Here is a 19127-nt window from a genome sequence, read left to right on the forward strand (position 1 = left end):
CCCCTTGAATTTTCTCTTCAGACTCAGTCTTGTCTTCACAAAAGAATCATTTTAACCCATGTTTTCCTCTTCATTTTACTTCCTTCCACTGAAGGTCTTGTGCCTCCCTGTGAAGTTGGTGGTCTCAGTGAAGAGCCATTCTTTCACTTTTCTGCCAGATAGCCACTCTCACAACCATTGCCTGGCCACTCCAGAAGAAAGACAGGAGGCAATGGATGTGATGTAAATTAGGTCACAGTTTTATTCACATAAAATATGTGGGAGTATTGGGCAACAAATAGCATGGTGCAGGAAGAAGGGGGATCGGTTCCGCACTGTTCCAGAGGTATGAGTTTCAAGCTCTTTTCCTCACCTCCTTTAATGGGGGTTATGAAGAGGAGGCTCTATCTCCCCATGGTATGAAATGCAGGAGCTCCAACCCCCCTTACTCAGCTCTCTTAGGGATGCTTTCCTTCAAATCCTTTTCCAATTCATTTTATTAACTGTATTCCTTCCATACCAACTACCCGTGCTAACCTGATCCTGGTACAAGAGGGCCTCCTACTCTTCCAGTTAGCAGGAAGGACGATGCAGTGACTTTCTCCTGACCTGGCCCCAACTGCTTCCTGCCCTTCCTGTACATCCCCAGAAACTTTCCTCCTGTCCCCACCTCTTGTAAGAATCTTTTTAAAGTGGCAATGCCACTTTTCTTCTAACTAGTCAGACAAAGATCCCCTTGCGTGAAGGTTGCAGTCGGTACATTTTAGCGAGAATTTAGTCCTTGCACTTAAAATGAATTCAGAGTTTCATCTGGAAAAAGACATTCCTTCCTTCCTTAGTAATCCCAAGAAGCCTAAAGATCAGGAGATGGGGGAGATGGATATAAAGAAAAAGGAGTGATCCAGCACAACAAAGGGAACTGTGCTGCTTTATGAACAAAACATCTTAAAACATTTTCTAACATGCACAACAGGGACTTATGCAGCAAATATTCCAAGCTGACAGTGACCTCGTCAGCGTTACAGGGGTAATATTTTCACTAAGATGAACTGTTTTTGTTAAGCATAGACATACTTTCTATCAGCATCAAGCATCTGCTTTTTCTCTCTCTTCTATATTGTAAAAAGATTTATTGTAGCTGGTACAGAAAAACCCCAATTCTCCACTTGTGTATGAATTCTCATATTTACCTCTTGTAGCATAATAGGTCAGCTATGCGGCTCAGGCTCTGGCACCCAGTTGCTTTTTTTTATCCTTTCAAAGACTCCAGAGCCAAAATACATTATTGCTAGTGTTCAATGACATTCTGCACTGGAAGGTTTAAAATTTATTTTCCTGTCTTTGCATGAAAAGTTTTAGAGTGGGTAGTAACTCCAAGAGCACAAGTTCGGAAAGCAGTATATTTTGGTCCTGATCCTTTAACTGACTCTGTGCAGAAAGAACGCTGTTCCCATGTGGATCTTTGGTATCTGCCTGTATGGAGCCAGTTGCAGGATCAGGAACTCATTTTCTCTGCTAATTTGTGCTAATAGCCAACATACCAATTTTGGTTCATGAACTTCCAGCTCTACATCTCCTGTTTTTAACCATAATAATTTCAACCCACTCTTTGAATCATATCAACTTGGCCATTTTGTTAAGACTAATTCAGTTATTCTGTCTGCCTTTTGTACCTTTTCCCATCAACATTTGTTGTTACAGATTATTGTAACATCTTGTGAACGTTTACATACTTTTTTTTTTACAATTGAGTTCACAATTTGGATAAATTTTCAGGCCCAATTGTTGCATGTCCTCCACCCTCTTGAATCTTTCCTCAGAAAAGCAGAATACCGCTATTCACGCTGCCCAAGAAATAGTTTTACCTTTTATTTGTCCCAGTCTTCAATAACAGCAGGACAAATTGTGGCATAAAATACATGGTAGAAAAACCATCAAAGATATACCTGAACAGAACTGATCAGTTCAAGAAATCTTTCTTAATCATAATATATTTTCATTTGAAATGCCTGTGCATGAAGATATGAGTCTTCTATAACATGATGGATAAAATGCTGAATTACTGAAACATATGCAACAGCAGAAAAATCTGTTTTCCAGAGGGGTTCAAAATGCATTCAAGATGCTTCATGACAAGCTTGGTAGGACACAGGGCACCACAGAATAAATCTGCAAGGATGTTACCTGGTCCTCTGTCAACATCTTCATTAAGTGATACAGGGATGGTATATTTTGATGTGCAGAAGCAGACTTTGGCAGCAAGTGTTCCATATGGCAGTGCCTAAGTTACTGACTTCATCACTTTCTGTGAGACTGGGAAAACCTATAACTGCTTATCTCACCCTGTCTACTATTTCTCCTTGCTGCTTGCTGTATTCCACTAGTGCCATGTTGAGGCAGTGACAAAACCAATATGTAGAACAGATACATTTTTCAAAGTTTTCTACGTTACCACTTTAACTTTTGTTCTGGCCCTAAGAGATTTTTCTAAACTTCAAAACGAATGCTGCAAGATTGAATATAACTGAAGTCAACTCTATTTCGTGGCTTTCTAGCAAAGAATCCAGGATGCTGAATATTTTTGTAATTATGGACACATGTAAATGACTCTTGTACATTTCAAAGTAAGAATGGAGTAGACTGGCAGAGCATGACCTCAGACATATACTAAGGTAATATGGTACGTCTAAGTTTAGGCCTTACTAGACACTAACTTCCTGCTGTCTTGTCTGAGATAGCTGAGCTTTTACGTTTTCAGCGAGATCAGAAAGCAACAACTAGGACATTTTAATAGTCTTGGCTTCAGTCCTTTTTATCTTGTGTTTCTGGTATAGTTGTGCTATTTGCTGCATCCTCCAAGACCTTCCTTAATTCTAGGAGGCTTATAAACACCAGCCTCTCCCTCCCCTTCAAAGTGTCAATCAAAAAGATATAAAACAAACAGTCATTTAACTATCACAATGTGTGCTAATCAGAACTGTTCAGTCATTCAGCTGGAGCCATGCTGACAGGGCTCCTGTAGCTTACAGGAAGGTACCCAGCACAGCGTGAAAGGACATGGAAAGGTATGCAACTAGGAGCTGTATTATCTTTCTGTGGGGAGTTATGAGGGACTGGCTGAGGGTGATTCCTTCCTCCTACCCACAGTAAACCATGGGCTCTATGGAGAGCTCTCAACAAGGTCAAGGGTCAGGGAAGAATGATGCTCTGGAGGCATGTGAGATTCTTTCCATATGGAATGGGAGATCCATACATGGAGGTTCTCACATGGATCTCTGGACCATGTTTGGTCCCATACTATATTTAGCACATTGTTCCACTACATTGTTATCCAGTAGGGTGAAATGTAGTAATTATAGTTCTGAAAGGCTAAAACATTTCATTTTGCTGACTCTGATCCTTTTAAATGCTGTCTGCTTTTGAGCTGCTTTTAAGATGCGGTTTCCTCATTCCCAGATTTTGACTTTTGAATAGAACAGGTCCAGATGGAACTACTGAACAAAGTGTTGAATAGACATGTATGGAAAAACATGCATTGATTATAATTGTGTTGTGAATATCACCAGGAAATGTTCATATGAATATTATCAGTATGTATTTCAGCTTCTAATTGATCCTCTAGAGAGATCAAATTAATACCATGTCTAAGTTTGATGGGCTTTATCAATTGAGTGTCTGCTAACAGCGTAAAGAAATTAAAGGATTAAAATTGTGTGCTTGTTAGGAATCAGTATCTAAGGTCTAAAATCAATCAGCCTGAACAATGCCATTGTGACAAAGTGATCATTCAGGATTAGACTGATAATTTGGTAGGGAAAATTGCTGTATATATTACATACACAAATTAAAAAACCAAAACCTACCACCTATGTGAAAAAAAAATTAAGACTGCAAAATAAAATACTTAAATTATGAAATGCCGGAATAATGTTGCCCATGCAACCTTAATTCAGACACATTTTGCATATCCTATATCATAATTTTTAATGATATGACATGCTATTTTTTCTACCTGACCTGCGCCTCATTCAGTGCAGAGGAAGGACCATGCTCACTGAGTGGGTAGCTAGTTATTTTTATTGTCCTTATTCAGTGTATGGCCCTATGTTTTATTTACTGCATACCACCTCTGCCATCTAACCTAACAGAATAACTGATAGCAGCAGTAGATTGAAAAAAATGGGTTTGCTTAGTCTTGGACAATCTTCCCTCATAGGTCATGTTTTCTAGATCTTTAATCACTTTTGGTGCTCTTCTCTGGAGCTTCTCCAATTTGTCCATCTTTCCTGAAATGTGGCACCCAGAACTGGACACCATATTTCAGTTCAGGCCTAATCAGCACAGAGTAGAGCGGAAGAATTACTTCTCATGTCATGGTTACAAAACTCCTGCTAATACATCCCAGAATGATGTTTGCTTTTTTGAAACAGTGTTACAGTGTTGACTCGTATTTAGATTGTGATCCACTGTGACCCCCAGATCCCTTTTTGCAGTACTCCTTCCTAGCCAGTCATTTCCCATTTTGTATTTGTACAACTGATTGTTCCTTCCTAAGTAGAGTACTTTGCATTTGTCCTTTTTGAATTTCATCAACGCAAGACAGTATCAAAAGCCTTACTAAAGTCAATTGTACCACATCTACTGCTTCCCCCCTATCCACAAGGCTTGTTACCCTGTCAAAGAAAGCTGTTGGTTCGTTTGACTTGATTTGTTCTTAACAAATCCATGCTGTTACTTATCATCTTATTATCTTCTAGGTGTTTGCAAATTGATTGCTTAATTATTTGCTCCTTTATCTTTCTGGGTACTGAAGTTAAGCTGACTGATCTGTAATTCCCTGGGTTGTCCTTATTTTCCTTTTATTAGATCTCTCCTGTCTTCCATGACTTTTTTCAAAGATAATTGCTAATGGCCCAGATACTTCCTCAGGCAGCTCCTTGAGTATTCTAGGATGTATTTCATCAGGCCCTGGTGACTTGAAGACATCTAACTTGTCTAAGTAATTTTTAACTTGTTCTTTCCCTATTTTAGCCTCCGATCCTACCGCATTATTACTGTCATTCACTGTGCTAGATATGCAATTGCTACTAACCTTTTTGGTAAAAACTGAAACAGAAAAGTCATTAGCACTTCTGCCATTTCCATATTTTCTGTTATTGTTCCCCCCCCATTGAGTAACAGGACTACCCTGTTCTTAGTCTTCCTCTTGCTTCTAATGTATTTGTAGAATGTGTTCTTGTTATCCTTTATGTCTCTAGCTAATTTAATCTTGTTTTGTGCCTTGACTTTTCTAATTTTGTCGCTATGTACTTGTGTTATTTGTTCATATTCATCCTTTGTAATTTGACCTAGTTTTCACTTTGTGTAGGACTCTCTTTTTTGAGTTTCAGATAATTGAAGATCTCCTGGTTAAGTCAGGATGGTCTCTTGACATACTTTCTATCTTTCCTACGCAGTAGGATAGTTTGCTCCTGTGCCCTTAATAATGTCTCTTTGAAAACCTGCCAACTCTCTCGTATTGTTTTTCCTCTCAGACTTGCTTTTCAAGGGATCTTACCTGTCAACTCCCTGAGTTTGCTAAAGTTTGTTTTTGATATCCATTATCTATATTGTGCTCTTTTCCTCCTACTGTTTCTTAGAACCATGAACTCTATCATTTCATGATCACTTTCACGTAAGCTGCCTTCCACTTTCAAATTCTCAACCAATTCTTCCCTATTTGTCAAAATCAAATCTAGAACATCCTCTCCTTGGTAACTTTTTCCACCTTTTGAAATACAAAATTCTCTCCAATACATTCCAATAAGTGTTGGATAATCTGTGCCCTGCTGTATTATTTTCCCAACATATGTCTGGGTAGTTGAAGTACCCCATCACCACCAAGTCCTGTGCTTTTGATGATTTTGTTAGTTGTTTAAAAAAAATCTCATCCACCTCTTCTTCCTGGCTAGGTGGTCTGTAGTAGATCCCTACCATGACATCACCTTTGTTTTTTACCCCTTTTATGCTTACCCAGAGACTTTCAACAAGTTTGTCTCTCCTATTTCCATCTCAATCTCAGTTCAAGTGTATACATTTTTAATATGTAAGGCAATACCTTCTCCCTTTTCACCTACCTGTCCTTCCTGAGCAAGCTGTGCCCTTCCAGTCATGCATATTATCTCACCAACTTGTGATGCCAACTGTGTCATAATTGTGTTTATTAACTAGCATTTCAAATTCTTCGTGCTTATTCCCCATGCTTCTCACATTAGTAAACAGATATCTAAGATACTGATTTGATTTCCTTCCTACGTTCTCTCTTTTTTTCTCTCCCTTATCCCTGCTATAATAGCCCATGCTCCACCCAGATTCTAACCCTTCTCCCATGTCTCCATATTTTGGACTTACCTGTGGGCTTTTGTCACCTCAACCCATCGAACCTAGTGTTAAGCCCTCCTCACTAGGTTAGCCAGTCTGTATCCACGTATGCTCTTCGCTTTCCTCAGTAAGTGGACTCCAGCTCTGCTTATTAGTCCTTCCCAGAACAGCATCCCATGGTCAAGGAAGCCAAAGCCTTTCTGTTGACACCATCTTCACAGCTAAGTATTCACCTCCAGGGTGCATCTGTTTGTGCCTGGACCCCTACCTGACCGGAAGGATCAAAGAGAACACCACCTGCAAGCCCAACTCCTGGACCCTTATTCCCAAAGCCCTCTAGTCACTTCTGATCTGCTCAGGGTCATACCTCACGGAATCATTAGTGCCCACATGGATGAATAGCCTGGGGTAGTAGTCAGAGGGCTGGATGATCCTCGACAATTCCTCTGTAACATCTCTGATATGGGCGTCTGGCAGGAAGCATACCTCCCATCAGGACAAAAGATGGGTGCCTCTATCCCCCTCAGAGAGTCACCAACCACCACTCCCCTACATTTCCTCCTGGGAGTGGTGGCTGCGATCCTCCAAGCATTGGTGGGTACGTGGCTTCTCGTCCACCTTTTGGGGCTGATTCCTCATTGCCAGGGCAAAGTAGCAATTCTTCATCACTATCGTGGGTGGGTTGGGAATAAGGATGGAGCACTGTCTGCTGCCTGAAGTAAATAGTAGCCAGTGTCCTTTCTGTGACATAGTCATCTCCTCCTACCTATGTGGCATGAAAGAAGTCCTCTCTAGCTGGGTAGCTTCCTTAGCCTTGGACGTCTCCATATGAATATGCTCAATGGGCATATGAATATCCTCGTGGGCATTCCTCAAGCCACCTCCTCCTGTAACTCTTCCACCTGCTGCCTGAGAGATTCCACCAGCAGACACCTTTCACACTGAATGCCCCCCCCCCCAAGTCTGGCTTTCTGAGAGTGGGAAATGCAGGCCACAGTCTCTGCAAATCCACACCAGCTTTTGAGTAGAGGCATCCATGGTCAGGTTCTTTATCTGGATACAAGTGCAGCTGGAGGAGACAGGAGCAGTGTTGGCACTGGTGATGCAGCCCTTTCCCAACCACAGCAATTATATTACGACTCCCTCTTACGAACTCCCCTGTTCGCTAGCTCCCCTTGGTCGTTTAACCTCTGGCTTTTAAGGCCTTTTCTCCTAGATCAATCCTTCCCCCTCGTTAATCACACAGGGGAGGGTGATCACAAGGCTGATTGAGGCTGATCAAAGATTATCAGGGATGATCCAGGGAACCAAGGTGCAAACAGTGGCCAAACCCACAATCCCGGCTGAGCCTGTAACTTTAAGTAACCTGAAAGAGAGAGAGAAAAATTCAAACAGCCAAAAACCAAACAGCCAAACAAGCTCATTTGCATCTTGTGCATTCAACAGGAAGATAGCCTTCTTTCCTTCTCAAACTCCCCTGTTTGCATTCCCCTGTTCGCTAGCTCAGTATTTCAGTCAGGATCCCTCCCCAGTCCAAAGCTGTTTCCTTTGTTTTTCAGGTGTTGTGGATGCCATGGGTAGAGAGAAAGGGAGGAATAATTTAGGGCATGTGCTCTCCCTTCTGATAGCTCTTTCTTTGAGAAGCATCTTCACCTGGGGTTCAGGAGACAGAAGGTCTGTGTGGACAGGAACCCCAAGCTGTTTCTTTGTCAAGATGTAGATTTTTCACCCACACACTCCTTCCTGCCAAAGAGTGGCATTTAACCAGGTGATGGTCTATTTGATTTAGTTGACACCTGGCTGACGTGTCAGCTGGCCTTTTGTCTCAGGATCTGGTTTGTGGCTGTTCCCTAGACTTTGAACATGTCTTAGTAATACCACACAGAGGAATCTTATAACTTTATATACAATATTGCCATGCATTTTACCAGAACAATAATGATCAGCAAATTGAGTTTTGAAATGACACTTCACAAGGCATTCTTTGTACAAAATTTATCATCCCATGAAAGGGATGAACAGGGGTACAGACCATCAGAGAGTCTTTCAAGAAACAAGAGGCTAGAGCTGATGAAGAAGTGAAACCAAAAATTAATATCTCCTTATTGTCACCATATGAGGACTGTAATGCCTCCCCCACCTTCTGATAATTTCAAACTATTTTAGGACCTTATGAAAAAGATCCCCTTAGAGGAGATTTAGGAATGTCAGCAAAAGCTTTTAGACATTCTTCCTATGACAGCTTCTGGTCAACTGGCCTTGCAGGTGAATGAGGTTCTACTTGAACCTGTTAAGACCATCTGCCAGCCCTAAGTCACCATACTGCCTGCATGTGAACGATTAGACAAAAGGTATTACGTTCCAACAAAAAACTCTGAATTTTTGTTTACTCATCCTTCTCCTGGTTCTTTGCTTGTTGATGCCATCAACAAGAATGGCAGGCAACATCATTCAAAAACAACATTTTCCCAGAAAGACCAAAAATGTTTATAGTTCTATGGTCACAAGGGTTATTCCTCTGCAATGCTGCAGCTTAGCATTGCAAATTACCAGACACAGATTGCAAAATATAATCACATGTACTGCAGCAAATTTAATTTATTTGTTTGAACATTCAGAACAATTTCATTGGGGAGGGACAGCTCCTAACAATGACTTAGTTACAAGCCTCCCTAGATGACAGCCTAGACTGTTTTTACAGCTGTTGTCATATGTCAAGCATCTTGGCTGCAATCCTCAGGATTCCCCAGTGAGGTCCAAGGCATAGTAGAAGACCTTCCTTTTGATGGTCTTAAGCTCTTCATCAAGTGAACTGGTGGGTCCTTGCACACCATTAGGACTCGAGTGCACACTCTGGTCTCTTGGGATTTATACACGTTCAAACAAAAAAAATGTAGATTTCAGATGGCTCAGAGATCCAGAACAGGCCAATTCTCTAACTCCCATAGGTCTGCTGAACCAGCCAAGAAGAGACCGAGGCTTCAAAGAGGGAGCAGTCTACCACATCCACTACTGCCACCCAGATTTCCTCATTACTAAAACATCATTTGATGTTTTGATTGATGGTTCAGAATAGTCCCATCATCAGAATCTGCTGTTGTGTTACTCTATCCGCTTCCTCCTACCTTTTGGAGACCATCTCTCCTGCTTTCAACCTTCATGACAACAGACTGTGTTCAACCAATGGATATTGGACATTAAAACATCAGGTAATTTGTGTATACATAATAGCCAGTAGGGATTTAGTCAAATAAATTTTTTTTTTGCACTTTCTGTTTATGGAGGCAGCAAAAAGGTCCACTTCTGAGAAATCCCATGTTAAAAAAAAGTCTGCTGATTGTCTAGTTTCCACTTGTAGTCCTGTTCAGAAGGTCTCCCAGACTTTCTTTTGTGGACAGGTCTGAAGGTTCCACTGTTCCGACCCGAATACTTTCAAGTGAGTTTCCAGGTGTTTCATCTCTTAGTATGAGGCTGTTAATATTCAACCACCTCCTAAAATAATAGCCCAGTCTACAGGATCTGTCTACTTTCATGAAGTGGACCTTTTTGCTGCCACCATCAATAGAAAGTGCAATACATAATATTAAAAAAATTACAAATTGCAGAAATTTGCAGAGCTGTTGTTTGAACTTCCATTCATACCTTTTCCAAACATTACACTCTAGTACGTGCCTCCAAGGCAGGCATGGCTCTTGGGACTGCAGTTCTGTCATTAGTCTTATACCCCTCTCTGAAGCTTTTACCTCCGTGAAGGGAAACTGCTTGGTTGTCACCTCAAGTGGAGCACCCATAGGGATATTACTTTAAGAAGGAGGAGCAGTTTCTTACTTTGTACAGTAACTGAAGTTCTTCAAGACGTTTGTCCCTCTCAGAGCTCCACTACCCACTCGTCTTCCTCCCTGCTTCAAACGCTTGTCTCAGAAGACTTTGCAGTAGAGAAAGAACTGATGGCAATTTACTTGTGTGGCTAAATATATCTTTGGTACGGGACATGAGGTGGTCTAGAGTGCATGTATAGACCAAACTGCTACCAAGACTCTCCAATCAAAGGTGCATAGGGCACATGTTCACCTGAAATGGAACACCCACAGGGACAAATATCTCACCCTCCAGTTCTGTACAAAATAAATAACCTCTCCTTGTCATATAATAATCCACAGTGGGGAAGTTCCTTCTATGTCTCTGAGTATCAGCAAGCTTTTTAATAAATGAACATTCCCTCGAACTCAGCATAAATTGCTACATTTTAATTTGACTGGTTTCAGAGTAACAGCCGTGTTAGTCTGTATTCGCAAAAAGAAAAGGAGTACTTGTGGCACCTTAGAGACTAACCAATTTATTTGAGCATGAGCTTTCGTGAGCTACAGCTCACTTCAACGGATGCATACCGTGGAAACTGCAGCAGACATTATATACACACAGAGATCATGAAACAATACCTCCTCCCACCCCACTGTCCTGCTGGTAATAGCTTATCTAAAGTGATCATCAAGTTGGGCCATTTCCAGCACAAATCCAGGTTTTCTCACCCTCCACCCCACCCCACACACAAACCCACTCTCCTGCTGGTAATAGCCCATCCAAAGTGACAACTCTCTTCACAATGTGTATGATAATCAAGGTGGGCCATTTCCTGCACAAATCCAGGTTCTCTCACCCCCTCACCCCCCCTCCAAAAACCACACACACAAACTCACTCTCCTGCTGGTAATAGCTTATCCAAAGTGACCACTCTCCCTACAATGTGCATGATAATCAAGGTGGTCCATTTCCAGCACAAATCCAGGTTTTCTCACCCCCCTCCAAAAACCACACACACAAACTCACTCTCCTGCTGGTAATAGCTCATCCAAAGTGACCACTCTCCCTACAATGTGCATGATAATCAAGGTGGGCCATTTCCAGCACAAATCCAGGTTTTCTCGCCCCCCCACCCCCATACACACACAAACTCACTCTCCTGCTGGTAATAGCTCATCCAAAGTGACCACTCTCCCTACAATGTGCATGATAATCAAGGTGGGCCATTTCCAGCACAAATCCAGGTTTTCTCGCCCCCCCCACCCCCATACACACACAAACTCACTCTCCTGCTGGTAATAGCTCATCCAAAGTGACCACTCTCCCTACAATGTGCATGATAATCAAGGTGGTCCATTTCCAGCACAAATCCAGGTTTTCTCACCCCCCTCCAAAAACCACACACACAAACTCACTCTCCTGCTGGTAATAGCTCATCCAAAGTGACCACTCTCCCTACAATGTGCATGATAATCAAGGTGGGCCATTTCCAGCACAAATCCAGGTTTTCTCGCCCCCCCACCCCCATACACACACAAACTCACTCTCCTGCTGGTAATAGCTCATCCAAAGTGAAAGCTAAATCCCTATTAGCTATTATGTGAACACAAATTATTCAAAGATTATAATAAAGCTATACCTCTTGATAGGTACCTCAGAAAACAAGAACAAAATAATGTTTTTGACAATAAGAATGACACGCTATCTCAACAAATAGCCTGTTAATATTTTTTTTCTGGGTAAGTGCAGTGTTTTTGCTAGGCTGAACTGAAAGTAAAAATAGAACATTTATTTTAATAGATACTCATGATTAGGGTTTTAGGATCTCAGCTTTTGAAGTGTTACCTGATTACTTCAGTTATCGTACCATACCAGGCTGTGTTTTCAAGCAATGAAAATAAATACAAGCCTCCACAAATAATTGCCATTCAAGTATATAGACATTTTAAAAATGAAATAACTTCACATATATTTTTGTTTCTGAATTCCCATCTCCTTTCAAGTTACTCATGCTTTCTGTGAAATGCATTGGAATTGATACACCATCTCTGAGTCTAAATGTACACTGACAAAATTATTGTTCCCGTAGATAACAATGCAGAGTAATAACTGTGAATTCAGAGTGCTACTATTATCATAACTATTAGAATGAAAACATAAGCTCTGCCAAGCAATGTTGTTCATATAATAGCAATTTAAGTTGGATGGCAGAAATCTCATATCCCAAATTATTTGAGGATTTATTGATCTCTGCAATTTTATTTTGATCATGACATAAATAATCTTTTTATCACAACCCCGCCCCGAAAGTTAGGATAGTTTTTTCTGAAGTACTGTAAAATTAGTTTTATACCATCTATCTGCACCCGCAATGATGTTTGTTTGAAGTTTGTTAGAACTGTGCTTACTGACCTAAGATCCATATTACCTTAAGATTAATTGAGAACATAAATGGAGAAGCTGACAACCTGGAACCTTGACTTCTTAAAATTGCTGACCCAATTACTGCTAAACCCTTTGCTGACATGTTAATATGTCTCTTTAAACTTGTAAATTACCACCATTTGGGGTTGTCCTGGAGTTAGTCCATTGGATAAAGGAAGATGTAAGTTTAATTTAAATAATTATTGACCCGTTTTGACCTGTTCATTTCACTTGCACTGCTCTTCTCAAGGTAAGCAATTATATTTTATAGCATGGTAATCAATGTACAGGGACTATCTTTATTGATTTAACTAAGGCCTTTGATCTGGTAATCACCAACTATTGCTATCTAGATTGGCCTCAACTATATTAGGTACATCCACAGTTCTCTGATAGTTAAAATGAACAAAATCAAGAAATTGTATTTAACAGTGTTAACTAAAGTTAAAGATTTGTGGAAGCCCTTACAAGAAATTTTGAAGTCCTCATCAATAATTCTAAATAGTTATTTTATGCAGTAGACACAAACATTACAGTCTTACAGTAATATTTTTGGGGTCTGGAAAGTGAACTACTTTTTCACCTAGTGCGAGACTGGGTTGAATTTTTTACCCATCCTCCCTAAGCATGTCATTCAGTGGATAAACAGGTGGCTTTGGTGTGTATAGCTGGCATTCGAGCACATGTCACACATGCCAGATTTATAAGCAAAAAAGAATAAGAATCCATTGCTTTAAATATTCACACTCTCACACAAACAAGCACACCATAATACTTTTGTGTGGTATTAGGGTTTAAGAAACCCTGTTTATTATTTTGTACTCCATATTTACATGGCTCTGTGCTCCTGGATTCTGTCTTGGAATGTAGGCAGAAGTGCGAACTTATAAGGAAACAGTTTTTATGGTATTTCCATCCCTAAATGAAAACTCCCAAGGAAACATGATTTCTTAAGGTTCTCACACCAATTCTGCAGCCCATCAAAGTCCAAGTGATCTTAAGAAGTGTTTGGCATCTATCATGCTCAAGTGGTGCCCATTTTTGGGGTCTCAGAGCACCTCTCAATAAACTCATAACAGTCCAATAATTTTAATTTTCTCCTTCTCTTGTTCTCCCCTCCTGTACCTTTTCTCTTTCTCTCTTCCTCCTTGCCTTTGCCTCTTTTTCATCTTGTTTCTGTTCCTCCTCCTCCTTTGTTTTGTGTCTCTCGGAGGGCTGAGGGTGAGTGATTTTTTCACTTTGCTTAGAAAGCTGTGAGGTTTGTGGTCATTATGATCTCCTCTTCTAATGAGTTCCATATTCTACATTCTGTTTGCCAAGAAAGCTGAGTCTCCTATTCTGATGAGCCTCACCCTGGAGGTTGACAGCAGCTGCTGGGAGAGGTCATCAACATAATGAGAAGGGCGCTCTCTGAGAGATCCTGAGTAAGTTTCATGGATAGTCTTTCAGGTTACTACCGAGACCTTAAATTTGACTCTGTATTCTATGGAGAATCAGTATATTGAGCAGAGCACTGGAGTGATGTGTTCTTGGCAGTTAGTGTTAGTGAGGAGAATGGGCTGCTGCATTCTGGACTAGCTGACCTTTTTTAAAGAATTTATCTTGTAAGTGGTGAGTTGCAATAGTTTAGCTTGGAGGTCATCAAGGTGTGGATCACTATGACCAGTGCATGTTTGATAAGAAAGGGCATAGTCTTCTGACTAGTCGTAGATGGTAGAAAGCAGTTTTGTGACCATTGCCAACTAGGTGTCCAGCAGAAGTGAAATTAATGAAACCTATGAACTTGCTGATGGTCAATCACTAAATGTGATCATACAGTGAAACTAGCAATTAAGGATATCATTGCTCCTTCTTAGTTTCTAAATTTTGTGGTCTATAGTTCTGCTTTTATTTTCAATAAGACTCATACACTAGATCACAGATTTGTTTTAGATATGAATCCTAGTATTCCCCAATATCTTGTTCTTGATGACCATAGTGTGATTGCTTGTTTAAAAGGCATCTTGTTTTTTCAGTCCACGTTTGTACCCGTCTGAGGTGTTGCTTCCATTATTTACTTGAATGACTCTTCTATTAAGTCATCTGTCTAGAAGCACTGTCTCTTTGTAATACCCAATATTGTTAATAGCTTTAATTGTGCATGCACTCAGTACTGCAAATCACTTAATCTCAGTCTTTGTTATTCAATCAAGAACCTGATTGTCTTTTAAGACTGGCAAGGATCCCACTTCTCCAGGCAGCTATTGGCCTGTATCTTTAACAAATCAACTTTTCATAATAATGAAAAGAGTGGTACAATCAAAGCTTTTATGGTGGATTTTAAAGGAAGGGACTTTAGAACCTACCCAAATGGCGTATAGACCCTTGCATTCATTTGTGGACATATTGGTGGCCTGCCATCAGCCTATTAGTGATGATTTCCAAAAAATAAATAAAAGCTACTACAGTCACAAAGAGGAGTCTTTTGGGATCCCAGTATAGCATATGACAGACTTAGGCATGATAAGCTCCTAGTGAAACTCAATGAAACAGAAATCTGTGGTAAAATGTACCTCTCAATAAGAGATTTCCTATAGCAGGGGCTCTCAAACTTCATTGCACTGTGACCCCTTTCTGACAACAAAAATTACTACATGACCCCAGGAGAGGGAACAGAAGCCTGAGCCGGCCCAAGCCCTGCTGCCCTGTGAGGGTGGGGATCAAAGCCCAAACCCCTCTGCTCTGGGTGGGAGGGCCAAAACTGAAGCCCAAGGGCTTCAGCCTGAAGTAGGGGGGCTGTAACCTGAGCCTTGCCACCCGGGGCTGAAGCCTTCGGGCTTTGGTTTTGGCCCTGGGTAGTGGGGCTTGGGCTTCAGCTCTGAGCCCCAGCAAGTCTAACCCAGCCTGATGACCCCATTAAAATGGGGTCACGACCCACTTTGGGTTCCCGACCCATAGTTTGAGAACCGCTGTCCTATAGTATCAGAAAAAAGCAGTAAGCCTGAATGATACTATTTCAAAGACAAAGCCACAGAAAATGGGAGTTTCCCAAGGTTCATTTTTAAGTCCTCTTCATTTTCTGCTGTATTCCTCTGAACGCTCAGGCGTCTTGAAGTCATCTGTATACACAATGCAGATGATATTGCACTTCACATCACAGGTCATGAAATGGATGTATTGGAGAATGAATTGAATGAGGACTTGGAAATTGTAACTAGGTGAGCAAAAGAGCATAAATTCCACCTGAATCCAGCAAAAACAAAGTCCCTCTACTTTAGGACAAATTATAGAAGGTTCAGCTACACTTCAGAATTGACATTGGATGGTGAACGTATTGCCGTAGCGAGGAACCTGATATATCTTGGAGTGACCTTGGACTTAGAACAAAGGTTTGGACCACAAGTCAGAAAGACTGGAGCCAAAACAAAAAAGAGTTTGAATCTTCTACGATGTATTGCTGGTACCAATTGGAATTCATTTGTTAGAACACCAAAAACAACATATTGCATAGTTTGTCCAATACTTGAATATGCCTAACCTGTCTAGTCATATACTGCTCCCAGTAATCTTTCTAAGATTGATGTTGTGAGTCTTTTGCAGCCCACATGATAATTGGAGTTATAATATCTACTCCAACAGCAAGTTGTGAACAAAAGTCTTATAGTCCACCTCTCAGGAATCATAGAAAAAAATAGCTAATTCAGTATGGAAATCATCTTCGTTCCCTATCTCAATGTCATCACTGTTTAGGTCTGATCAGAAATTGGATAATCAAATCAAGGTTGAAACAATCATCTTGTTGCAAAAATGTGTAAAGGCTACTAAAGAAATGGAAGCATTTGATGATAAGAGTGTGTGAAGAACTGTGAATGCTCAGTAATTTCTCCACATGAACCTAGTTGCTTTAGTAAATGTCTCTGCCTTTTGAAATGTTGGTTAAAGGAACACGTGCACCTGGCCACACTAAGGAAAACTGTAGAAAAGACCATTCAGCAATATCAGTCACAAGGCAAACAGATGCATATGTACATGGATGGTTCATCACACAAATCCTCCAAGAATGATTGTGGTGTCTTCATCCAGGTGCCTAATGGAGAAAGAAAAAGAAATAATCTGAACTAGTGTTCTATCAGCTCAAATGATAGGATGAAACTGAAAGCTATTCTTATTCCACTGCAAGAAATAAACAGAAGAAGAGGTGGAAGTTGTGATGTTTGTTGACTTGCAGGCAGGGATCCTCAGTTCCTGTAGAAGAAACCAGAACACTAAAAACAATGCGATTCATAAGAAGGCTCAGAGGATTGGAAAGTGAGGCAATAAATTGACTTTTCAATGGATTCCATCACATGGTGTATACGGAAGTAAGGTTACCTAGCCAAAATTGAAAGATCAGAAACTCAGGTTGGAAGGACAATAGTTGAAAATGTTGATGCCCTATCAAGAAAAATGTTAGCAAAAATAAATCTTCAAAAGATAAGATCCTCTGATATCATAGAATCATAGAAAATTAGGGTTGGAAGAGACCTCAGGAGGTCCAACCCCCTGCTCAAAACATTTCAGAAAATAACATCCACTATCATGAATTGCAGTGGGGCATGCTGCAGGAATGAAAATCAGTAGAGATGAGGTCAGGCTATAGCCACTCCGCAAGATGTGTCAGAAGCAAGCTTTAAGACCTGCCCACACTTTCAAATCTAATACTGTAAGGAAAGTGAAGCTTTTTGGATTGGACACCCTGAAACAAGACCTTACAAAGGACCCTGTATGAATTACTGAATTAATTTTGAACTTCATGGCCTTATATGTTTATCATGGGAGAAAATAATGACAAACTGATAATCTTCAGTGTGTTGGTCATAGGCTAGAGCATTGCAGGTGGGGAACCAGGGCTGAGATTGATCAACATGCTTGGAGAATCAGCATTATAAATCCAGTCTTGGGCCTTGTCTATAGCAGGGTTTCAAATTGGGTAAGTGCATCTGTGCAACTCCTGATGTTCATGGTTGTAGCATGTCTGTGCTAGAGTTGTGCATTGATGCAGTTATACCAGAGGCTAAAACTCCCATATTCAAAATAAAGCTCTGTTTTCTTGGAATTGTTGCAAGTGGCATAAATTGACCCAATTCAATATTTTGTAACAGTTCATTCTGTACACTTTTTTATGGCTATGAGAAATGTTGACGTCATAAACTATCCACACCTGTCTTTTGAGTCCCAGCTACAAGACTTGTCCCCTCTACTATTTCAGAAATGTTTCCAGAAGCAATCTTCTTTCTTTCCTACTAAGCATCCTATGTCCATCCATTCTCTAATTATATCACAGATTGGATTGACCATTGCAGTTTTTTTTCCTGGCTGTTCTTTCACAGCGTGTTGTCTATAGAAATCTTAATCTTCTTTTTCAAGTGTTGGTCCCTCTTTGTATTCCACTGTGTGTATGCTTGCGCTCCATGCACCTGAGACTGGAGGATTCTTACAAGCAGTGTCTGTTGGTTTGTGCCTGCAACCCTGTCCTCTTTGTGCTCCATACTGCGGTTATAAGTGGCATGGTGAACTGACCACCTCTCCTATTCCTTCTTACTGTCACATAGCCTGAGTCAGCACTTCCAGTGTCTGGAGCTTCTCCTTTCTTTTCAGCCTTGTTTTCAACCTGTAAATATTTCAAAATTTTATCTTTAATGTAGCAAGTGTAAATAGTTGTAATAGTGTATGTGATGTTGCACTCTATATGATTTTATGAAAATATACTAATCATAGAATATCAGGGTTGGAAGGGACTTCAAGAGGTCATCTAGTCCAACCCCCTTCTCAAAGCAGGACCAATCCCCAACTAAATCATCCCAGCCAGGACTTTGTCAAGCCTGACCTTAAAAATATCTAAGGAAGGAGATTCCACCAGCTCCCTAGGTAACTCATTCCAGTGTTTCACCACCCTCCTAGTGAAATTTTTTTTCCTAATATCCAACCTAAACCTCCCCCACTGCAACTTGATGAGTGTGAATATAATGTAACTGGAATATGCTTCATGCGAAAGGTCTCTTGTAAGGTATCATTACAAAGCTTATAATCTACTGAGTGTGGTCATCCTATTTGTGTGTATGCGAGGGAACAGGAATGGACACCGTGTAAAGTCAAGCACAAAGGTTTATTACACACAGTGCTGGTGGAATGTCATTTTGCTTATCAGGCTCAGAGACACTGCAAAACAATTGATTACAATAGATTATATAGGGTGCTCATTGGGCAGAGAGAAGCGACGGAGTGGGAGGTCCCGAGCTACTGGATAGGTTCTAGCAGCAAGACAAGATAAGCACAATAAGCCAATAGTCTGAAAGATTATATAATGGCTCGGCCCATGGCTCAGGTTAACATATTGCTAATACATAGGTAATTACCCTCAAACTATTCCTATTAAAATATATAGGTTAAATCCTAATTTTTGGGGTCGAGAGGAATGAGGTAGCAGCTCTCCTGGTTGACCAACAGGTACGTTCCTGGAGATTTAAAGAAAAGAAGCAGTAATAAGTATTTAACAATAACAATTGTTTATAGTTTTACCCTTGCATTTCTGTGAACTAGGATTG

The 19127-nt window shown here is 40.6% G+C and overlaps 1 protein-coding gene across 1 annotated transcript in view; it reads left to right on the forward strand.

Moving 5' to 3' along the window:
- Positions 1-19127, forward strand: part of USH2A (usherin) — a 571967-nt gene that overhangs the window by 148488 nt on the left and 404352 nt on the right. The window lies entirely within an intron of this gene.

The sequence above is a fragment of the Lepidochelys kempii genome, chromosome 3 (assembly GCF_965140265.1).
Source record: "Lepidochelys kempii isolate rLepKem1 chromosome 3, rLepKem1.hap2, whole genome shotgun sequence".
Classification (NCBI taxonomy): domain Eukaryota; kingdom Metazoa; phylum Chordata; order Testudines; family Cheloniidae; genus Lepidochelys; species Lepidochelys kempii.